Raw genomic sequence first — 11,089 nt, 5'->3', positions numbered from 1 at the left:
CTAACAGAATCTGGCCAAACCACACTTAGATCTAGATGAGCCGGATTATCTTGCTGGTTTTTGTTGATTCTCAGAATGAGAAAGATGCGGTAAATATAAAAATGTTTTGGATGCAGTTTCCTCTAAAAGAAAGAATCACATTCAGAGGTTTGATTGTAAGAAATGAGGAAGAAGGAGTTTTCACGTGTTATGTAAAGTACTTCACTTGTTCTGTTGTTCTTGAAAAACCCTAAAAAAGATTTGTATTGTGTACAAAGGTTTCAGTGATCTGGCTGTTACTTCATGTTACTGTTTTCTTGTTCCAGCTCTACAAATATTTTAATAAAAGATCAATTTTAAAAATTAAGTGTACTGAAGAGTGAAATTAATATTATTTTTACCCCACCTGTGGGGGAAAACAACTCTGGGTACCAAATGAGTCATGAAAACTCTCTAATAAATACATTTTTCATACTTGGGTTATAATTTATGTCATTGTCACTTAAACTGTGATAATTGTTCTGGACATATTTATCTTAGGCTACACAGTCCTTACGGGGGTCATTTTCCCCAACTTTACTCTACTAGTAGAAATTCAATTCCTGATATAAATATTTAGCATTTTAACTAGTGAAATTGTTAATTGTTGATATCAAGAATTCATATCCATCTAATGAATTAAAGCCAAAAAGGCTTGCCATTGTCCGATGGAGATTCTTTCATAAGTTTTTGGTTGCTTTATTTTTTACAAATGACCAGATGGAGTTGTTTTTCGACAGCCTCAAAGCTTTAAATCTTCTCTCGAAACAGTCAGAGGAAGTTTTCAGAGTCTCAGACCTGTTTTGTGTGTTTGGTTAGGGGACATTCGACATTTACCCTATAACACACAAAACAAGAACTACAAATTAATAAAACAAACTTTACATAAATTCCATATTTATTGCATTTAAATGGAGTTAATTGGTTAACAGATGTTCAGGAGCAGGGGCACGCCCCAAACAATCACCTGACTTCCCGAAACCTCCATATAACGGGCCACCTCATACCGTACAGTTTGTTTCTTTCTCTCGAACCCACCCTTCCCTCCCTTTCTCTTCCATTCAGCCAACCTTATCCCACATTCTCTTTCTTTCAGGTTGTATCAGAGGTCCTAATTGTCTGGCCTAAATATATGATAGAGATGATACCCCCACCCTGAGTCTCTCTGAACCATCAATTCTAGATGCCCTGATCAACCTGACCATCATCCCATTCCCTCTACCCCTTCATCCTCTTTCTACTCTTCCCCAACACTCTGTTCAACTAACTGTTTCATAGCTTGTTTGTGGTGTGGTCCTAGCTAGTGAAATATTTGTAGAATACATTTACTAGATGACACTTTCATGAAAACATATGCATTTGGTTTGTAAAAGAGAGCGTTTTAAATGTTTGGTCTGCATTTTCATTGCATTTACAATATTCTGACCAGCAGGTGTGCACTGTGGCACTTCGAAATAGTGAATTATTTTCCAAAGCACTTGATTCAATTGATTTAGAGCTTCGAAAATATTTCCTCTAATTTGCTCGGAAGTGTGATTGAATGAAACAATGAACGGGGACTTTTCACAGGTTTCTGAGAGGATATGTAAAGTACCCCATATATTTGATTCTGTTGTTTTCTGAGAAAGTTTGAGAACTGATTGCCTTTGCTTGCATTTGAAAAAAAAAAAAAAACTGAACCCATTACTTTTAATACTTTTACATACCATGTGCACATTTAACATTTAAACAAAATAAAGTTGGCTATAATTTAATAAATCATATATATATATATATATATTATATATTTATATATATATATTAAATTTTATAAAAGTTAGGACCAAGCTTTTGTAAAGGCAAACTACTGTAGCTTCATCTTCAATTCATAAATATAACATGTACAATCAATGGACAGAGTTCTGACTTTATCTTTGACTACCAACAAACAAAGAAAAAGATGAATATACAAGCAAAACCAAGCAACCCAATAAATAAAATGTGTCAGTACTGTGTTAAAAAAATTAGTTTACAATATTATAATGCTTTCCAGAAAGAAAATAAACAATCATGTAAAAAATGTAGGTGATGTTCAGAAAAGCACACTCTCTCTGGCAGATCAGATAAGATATTTTTGAAAAACTTGTTCGACCAGTTTATTGTTTTTATTTTGTTATCTAAACACATTAAGGTTTTACAGAAACAGATATTAATGTTTTATGTTTCACCTTACTGTGACATATTTACACAAGGTTGAATACAGGATTAGTTAATGTCACAGACTTATTGGGAATGCAGATAATTTACTGCAAGTATAGCGGAAACACTTAAGGAAGCACTTTGCATGCTATAATGAAGAAAATTTCAACCCTGCAACAAAAAAACAACAACTTCTAATTCAAAACACTTCAAAACATACAAAGAGAAAGACGAAACCATGATACCTCTCAAGGAAATAAAAGTCTTAAACCCCTTCATGAGGTCAAAGAATGGAGAATTCAGCCTCTTTGCTCACAAGACATTAGCTCTGGACAAGGAAAAGTTAGATTGTCTCCAGAGATAACAGAAGTATAAAAAGTTCTGGTTACTGTGTTTAGTCATCTTTGCAAGAAATCAAACTCTAACAGAATCTGGCCAAACCACACTTAGATCTAGATGAGCCGGATTATCTTGCTGGTTTTTGTTGATTCTCAGAATGAGAAAGATGCGGTAAATATAAAAATGTTTTGGATGCAGTTTCCTCTAAAAGAAAGAATCACATTCAGAAGTTTGATTGTAAGAAATGAGGAAGAAGGAGTTTTCACGTGTTATGTAAAGTACTTCACTTGATCTGTTGTTCTTCAAAACCCTAAAAAAGATTTGTATTGTGTACAAATGATTTCCAATGCTTTTTATTGTGCACATACATATAAACGTTCAGCCACATTAAATCAAAATAAAGTCTAAACAGCTAGCTTTGAATTTAGCTATGCATTCACTCATTAATTATTTTTAAATGCAACTGTAAAAAAGTAATTTTCCAAAATCAATTCTATTAAAAATAAATAAATAAATTGCAAGCAAATAAATAAACAATGCATTATTTTAAATGTGCATTAGTACAAAAATAAATAAGAAAACTTATTATAGCTTAACAGAGTTTACTGTAATATAGTGCTTTCTAAAAACTAATGACAGAAATGCATGTGAAGTTGCTGAGGAGTGCAGTAAAAAGTAAAATAGCTAAATAAATATGTTGAGAGAAAATGGTTGACATGATGCCATCTCTTTTCAGTGGCTATGATAAGATGTCCTATTAGAACTACTTTGCTTGTTTTATCTAAACTGCTGTTATAAACTGATATTAGAACTTTTATTTTCACTTCAGCGCAGTTCTCATAAATGCACATTTGCTTTATACAACATTAGGAAGATCAGGCATTTCTTTCAGAACATGCAACACAACTCCTTGTTCAAGCTCTTGTTCTGTCCAGGCTGGACTATTGCAATGCTCTCATTGCAGGTCTTCCAGCCACTTCTATTAAACCTTTACAAGTAATCCAAAATGCAGCTGCAAGATTAATCTTAATAAGTCAAAAAGAACGCACATCTCACCTCTGTTCAGCAATTTGCACTGGCTACCAGTAGCTGCTCACCACTGGCTCTGCTCCCCTTTACCTAAATTAATTACTTCAGAGTTATGTGCCCTCTAGAAGCTTGTACTCTGCAAGTGAACGATGCATTATTCTGCCATCTCAAAGAGGCACAAAATAACTTTCACAGACTTTTTCATTAACTGTTCTTTCCTGGTGGATAGACCCGGCCAACTCAATCTGAGCAGCTGAGTCCTTAGCCATCTTCAAGAAATGACTAAAAACACATCTGTTCCATCTTTATTTGACCCTCTAAATCTAGCACTTTCTATTCTATTTTAATTTTACTTTATCTATTTATCTTTTTTATTAAAAAAAACCTAGCTTTCTATTTTTTTTTTATCTTGGCTTATTATCTTGTCATTATTGCTATTGTTATTTAATTTTGTTTTTTAACTTTTTTATATATAAACCGTCCTAACACTTTGTTTTTCTCTATTCTGATGTACAGAAGACTACAGAATAAGTAGAAGCTAGAGTATTATGACAAAACTTCACGATTAATAAATTCATTATCATCAGGATGACAAACAGAAGGCAGACTGCGTATGTTAAGTTGGGCATCTCCACAATGATTTCTGCATTTTAAATGAACTGCATTTTAGTTAATTATGTCTCTTCCTTGTTTCTTTCCAGTTCACAGAAGCAGAACTGGTAACATTACATTATTGCCCAGTCTGAGACAATGACAAGCTACTGACCAGACTAGTGAGCTCAAGAACAGGGACTGTCCAGAAGCTTATTAGAGACTAATGTGAACATCACTGTTGTGAATTGTTATCACTGAACGCCTGCAGAATTTTAGATGAAAATTATACCAGGCATTAGAAATATAAACTTAGCCATAAAGTAAGTAAGACATCATGCACAATTAGACTGTGTATTTAATTACTATAATTATGCTTTCTAAAAAATAATGCCAGAAATGTACACGACATTGCTGAGGAGTGCAGTTAAAGTAAAATAGCTAAATAAATATGTTGAGAGAAAATGGTTGACTTGATGCCATCTCTTTTCAGTGGCTATGATAAGAAGTCATATAAGAACTATTTTGCTTGTTTAATCTATACTGCTGTAATAAACTGATATTAGAACTTTTATTTTCACTTCAGCGCAGTTCTCATAACTGACAATTTCAGTCTCTTCCTGTTCAGCAACACTGACTTGAGTGGATTAAACATCACATCAGATAACAACAAAAATGTTGAAATAATTTCATAACATACAATGACAGTAGTGAAAGTATGATTCTTCTCAAGGAAATAGAAAAGCCACAAACAGCGTCTCAAGGACAAAGAATGGAGAATTCACCCTCTTCACACGTAAGACATCATCTCTGGACAATGAAGATGCAGATTGTCTCCAGCGATAAGAAATCTAAACATTCCTCAGTTATGAGCTCATCGGAGCTGATGGGATGGACCTCCATCACGTCTCAGATTTATCAGCTGCTGTAAATGATATAAAAGCAAGAGTGACGACCTACAGATACATCAGTGAGATACAGTCTATCACACACTCATCTACATCATGACCTTCACCATCTTCTCCATCACCTGCTTTGCTCTGGTGGCTTCTGCTCTGGGTAAGTGTCTCCTTTAGAAGTTTGCAAGAATAATGATGGGCAAATATATTTTAGAAAATACAAAACCTGCCTTAAGAGCTTCCTGTCTCATGCTTGTCTCATGAACAATGTGTTATGTTTTGTAATAACAGGTTGTGGAGTGCCTGCGATTAAGCCACAGACGATCGGCAGCAAGATTGTGAACGGACAGAATGCCATCTCTGGTTCTTGGCCCTGGCAGGTGTCTCTTCAGGTAACTCATCTGTATTTCAAACACACATTTGTCTGCTTTGCTTAAAGAGTAAGTTTCACATTTTCAGTGCTTTTACCTTTGAAACAGCTGCCCAGTGGTTTCCACTTCTGTGGAGGATCCCTGATCAACCAGAACTGGGTTCTCACTGCTGCCCACTGCCCTGTCGTGTAAGAGTCTTCAATCTGACAAACATCATGTTCAGTAGTGGTTAACAGATGCTCTTTCAGCTTTCTGTCTGTCTTTTAACCATTGACTTTATCTTTATCTTTATCTTTTTAGGGTCGGCTATCACCGTGTCATTCTTGGAGAACATGATCGTGGCTCCAGTGTTGAACCCATCCAGGTCAAATTAGTTTCCAAGGTAACAATGTTTATTGATCTCAGTGGATCAGAGATGAAATTAAAATGATTGATCAACCAATGCTTTATGACTCCTACTATACTGACTGTTAATGTTGTTTTAAAAGCAAAACATTTTTTTTTACATAATAACACTCAAATCATTAAACCTGAACAAAATGTATTAACAATAATAATAATAATAATAATAACATAATAATAATGTTTTGTCATTAATGCAAAGGAGTGATCTAAATGGTTACAAATGTTTTTTCATAATTGTTTTGAACTTTTGAGTAACTGTTACACATTTATCCAAATGAATGGCTGATGTATTGAAAGTTATCCAGTTGTGTTTTTTATTGGCTGACTTGATATTAAAGCACTGAAAAAAAAAAAAGTTAAAAAGTGTGAAGTAAAAAAAAAAAATTGTGTCATTATCAAAATAGATGCTCTGAGGTCATCTATATTCAAGTGTACTCTTAAAAGTTGCCAAAATGACCTTTTAGCATGCATTTAAAATTATCAGCACATAGAGGCAATAGAAAAAAGGTTAAAATAATAGAAGGGTTAAAACAACAAAAAGATAGTAAGCTTATATCTTAGTTCACTTAGGCAGCTTTCAGCATTGATCCCTCTTTTCTGTATGTGCAGGTCATCACCCATCCACTCTACAGCAGCACAACTATCAACAATGACATTGCTCTGCTGAAACTGTCGTCTCCAGTCACACTGACTCCCCGTATCTCTCCTGTATGTCTGGCTCCATCAGCCCTCAGCATCCTGCCTGGAACCCGCTGCTTCACCACTGGCTGGGGTAGAACTGCCACCACAAGTAAGTCATCTGTAAAACAAAAATATACTGAGAGAATAACAACACATCTGTTAACTGTGCAAGACAATGTTTCATGTTTTCTTCTCGTTTTAGCGAGCCCACTGATCCTACAGCAAACAGGTGTACCCATCATAAGTCCTGCTTTATGCAAGCAGATCTGGGGTCAGAACACTATCACTGATGCCATGATCTGTGCTGGAGCCTCTGGTTCCTCATCTTGCCAGGTATATGAAGACAGATCAAGAAGAAGCACATTACCATCTCAGTGTTGCTGCTGTTCAAATCAAATGTGTGTTTTTCTCAGGGTGATTCTGGTGGTCCTCTGGTGTGGTGAGCGTTCAGGGGTCTGGTCTCTGGTGGGCTCTGTGTCCTGGGGGAATAAACACTTGTGACACCCGTTTCCCTGGAGTCTACGCCCGCATCTCCCAACTGCGCTCCTGGATCGACACGACTATCGCTTCCAACTAGAGCACCATTCTGAGTATTTATCCTCCAGAGGAGAAAAATGCAGTTTTAAGTCATTTTTATGTAATAGAGTTGATCTCTGTTGGTGGTGTTTTTTCAGTCTTTCTGTGGTTCCAGTGATCTGGCTGTTACTTCATGTTACTGTTTTCTTGTTCCAGCTGTACAAATATTTTAATAAAAGATAAATAAAAAAATTAAGTGTACTGAAAAGTGAAATTAATGATGGGAAAAATTTTAAATGTACTCAGATAAGTAGCCATTATCAGCATAGTAATGCAGCAAAATGAAATATAAATTTAATTTACTTTAAAGCTTTAAAGGAATATATCACTTTAATATGCCATTTAAAAAATGTTTTCCACATTCACAGTAACAAATGACAGACAACAGTGATGCAAGAAACAGTGCAAACAAAGCTACAAGATACTAACTTTAAAGCAAATTAAAAGTATATTCACAACAGGACAGTTCCTTTACCAGCAAATACAGCATCAGCTACAAAAAAAAAAAAAATCTCTCTGATCACACGATCATGTTGAAAACCTTCATTGATATCCATTTTTGTAAGATGTCTCTCTGTGACCTGATGTAATGTGGTCAGAGTAAGGTGGCAACAACTCATGTCAATTTGATGACAACATGACAAAGCATTGCAGAGATACAGCCTTGGATTGAATTTAGCATCATGCTCTCAAATTCGTTGATGTGGTATACAAAAACAGTTTTGTCTATCGACACAAAATCCACAACATTTTGCCAGCATGGTCTGTAGATGATTTGGGTCAAATTAGGTAAAAACTGGACCAGTGGTCCATGAGGAGTTTGAAAATGTAGAGGTTCATCATAAATCCAAATGGCGGACAGCAAGTTCAGCTGATTACTGTACAATTGGTTAAGATGTTCTCGGCATAATCCAAGCAATCTCTAAACCAATCACATGAAAAGAGGCAATACATTTTATAAGCTATTAGCATTTTATTTTTAATTTCATTATTAAAGTTAATGGTTTATATTAATGGTTTATAGTGGTTTGACCAATAGGTGGTGCTGTTACCAAAATGATGGGGTGTGGTCAGTGAAGTGACAAAGTTTGGTGTCAACATGTCAAAGCTTTGCAAGGATACAGCCTCGGATACAGTGGAGTCATTCAAGCAAATTTGTTGATGTCTTAAATAATGACCATTTCATATATCGACACAAAATCAATAATGTTTTTGTCAGCATGGTCTGAAGATGATCAAATTTGGTTAAAAACAGACAAACGGTCTAGGAGGAGTTCGAAAAAGTAAATTTTTAACATAAATCAAAAAGGTGGACAGGAAGTTCGGAGGATCCCTGATCAACCAGAACTGGGCTCTCACTGCTGCCCACTGCGCTGTCGTGTAAGAGTCTTCAATCTGACAAACATCACTTTCAGTAGTGGTTAATAGATGCTCTTTCAGCTTTCTGTCTGTCTTTAACCATTCATGTTTTATTACACTGGGGGAAAAAAAGTGTGCAGTTAAAAAAATATTGTCAAACTGATTATCATTCTCAAAATTGAAGCACCGAGGTTATCTATATACCCTAGTGTACTTTTAGTACGCATTTAAATTCCCCAGTACATAGAAGAAGGGTTAAAACAGAAATAAAGAAAGCTTATGTCTTAGTTCACCATTTATAATGGCAGCTTTCAGCATTGACAGAAGCAGATCATTAATATTTACTGCAGCTGATCCCTGTTTGTCTTTTCATTGAGTTTGGGTCTTTGGACAGTCTGTGGTTCCTGTGATCTTCATGTTACTGTTTTGATTTTAGTTCATGTTAGAATTGTTACAATGAAAACTAAGATTTTAAAGTAACAGGTAACAACCATGTTTTGGTTAATTATTATTGTACATCTGAACTACAAAATATTAATTTAATTCAATTCAAGTTTATTTGTATAGCGCTTTTCACAATGCAAATCGTTGCAAACCAGCTTTACAGAAAATTAATGTTCTACATAATATTTAGTAATAGCTTATCAGTGGTGACTATCTCAAGTTGATGTCCATATGGCAGTAATGCATGGCAAAAATCAAGCAGTTGATCACATGTAATCAAACAAACGGTGAACACTATTAACAGAAATGATTATATGTTGCGATCAAACTTGGTAGTTTTGTGTTGTGTGAGGGCTGGCATCATCTGAGGTCTTAATCTCTTCTCAGGTGTAAATACAATAATTATAATGAAGTGTGTAATCAAAATCAAGACACTGAAATATAATAATTGCCTACTTCTTTGAAAGTTTACTGAACTAGGGCCAGTTGTGCGCAACACTGACCCCATACATCATCTGCCCTGAACTGCTTCCTTGTACAACTGTTGGCACAAGCTACATTAAAGTGATTATTACGTTTTGAATATTACAAAAATGCATCTATTCGCTACAGGAGGACTTTGATCAACCTCCAGAGCCGTGTGAGGCACTTTTTTTTTATGGATGGGACGCTTTTTATCTAACCTCTTTTGGACTGATGCATGCTACACTTGCTTAGTGGCATTAAACAGTTTGAAAGATCAAAGACAATTTTTAATATAACTCTGACTAGATTTGTCTGAAATAAGAAAGTCATATACACCTAGGGTGACTTGAGGGTGAGTAATTTATGGCCTAATTTTCATTTTTGGGTGAACTAACACTTTAAGAGCTTCGAGAATATTCGTTTGACCTCTGATTTGTTTGGAAGTGTGCCTGAATGAAACAATGAAAGTGCGGTTCCTCTTCAGGAACTCGAGCTGCGTCGAAACGCTTTGGGGAACGCGCTTAGCGTGAGCGACTCTGAATATCGTGTGTAATCTGTCTCATGGAAGAGTGTGACGTCACGGGCGGGGGTGACGTAAGCGACCAGGAAGCTATAAAGGCACATGCCGCACAGCTGGCATCAGCTTCGCGTCTTTCAGCAAGCGCTCTGTGTGTGCATGTCATTCCGTCTTGTCAGTCTTATTTATTGTTGTTTGTCACTATTAGCTCCTCAAAGAGTAAGCAATAGTCAAAGAGCAAAGTTAAGATGAGACATCTGAAAGGCGAATCCAGATCAGCGTTTCAGATTGTGTGTCCCTCCCTGCCCTCGCTACAATCACGAGTGGGGATACACACAGTCTGTGCGCGATCTGCCTGGGATCGAAGCACGCTGATTCAGCTCTTGAGGGAACCTTCTGCCTGCACTGTGTACGGCCAGTGCGGACGCTTCGATCCCGGAGGGCTTTCCTCGAGAGCGGGTCTTCGCCAGCGTTCCTCGCGGGTGTTGGTCCCGCTTTCGCCGAGGCGGAGCGGCGCCTGCATTCGCTGGGTTCGCAGATAGATCTGCTGGAGGGAATGGAGACGGGCGCTTCCCTATCTCCTACCTCACCAGCCAGATCTGCCTGATCTCTGGGTTCGGAAGCCCGCGCTGCGGTCCTTCCACCTGAGTAACGGCCGCGACGCACCGCCTTTCTTTCTCCGAGGAGATTGACACGGAGGGCGTCGATGAGCTCGCAGTTACACAAACATCAGCTGCATAAACCTCAGTTGCACAGACATCAGTTGCACAAGCATCAGTTTCACAAGCATATTATGCCAAAACATTATAACGAGCAGCATTAATGAGGAGCGCAGCTCGCGCAGTCAGCTCGCGGGAAAAATAAGGGGGCTGACTGTGCTTCTCGCATATCTGGGGACGGGCTGGAGACGGCTTTTCCTATCTCACCCGTGTTCCCTAGATCTAGAGTTCGTTCTCGAGGCTCGGAAGCCCGCGCTGCGGTTCCTTCCCCTCTGACCATGAACTCGCAGCTGCAGCTATTTATCTCCGAGGAGATTAATATTGTTTGTGTGAGACTAAGCGGCTCGCGCGCTGCCGAGGCAACGCGTGTATGACATCACTTTCAGTTTTGATGTGAATCTTACCAAACCAGACCGTATTTACTAGTCTGATTGATTAGCTGCATTTAATTCTGAGGAATTAAATTCAGTATTTGTCTGACTATGAGAAGTTAGATAT

The 11,089-nt window shown here is 37.2% G+C and overlaps 1 pseudogene; it reads left to right on the top strand.

Moving 5' to 3' along the window:
- Window positions 1-4,926: 4,926 nt before the first annotated feature.
- Window positions 4,927-7,556, top strand: LOC109080190 (annotated as a pseudogene).
- The last annotated feature ends 3,533 nt before the right edge of the window (window positions 7,557-11,089 follow it).

The sequence above is a fragment of the Cyprinus carpio genome, chromosome A15, assembly GCF_018340385.1.
Source record: "Cyprinus carpio isolate SPL01 chromosome A15, ASM1834038v1, whole genome shotgun sequence".
NCBI lineage: Eukaryota > Metazoa > Chordata > Actinopteri > Cypriniformes > Cyprinidae > Cyprinus > Cyprinus carpio.
This window is presented reverse-complemented; position numbering and strand designations above follow the sequence as displayed.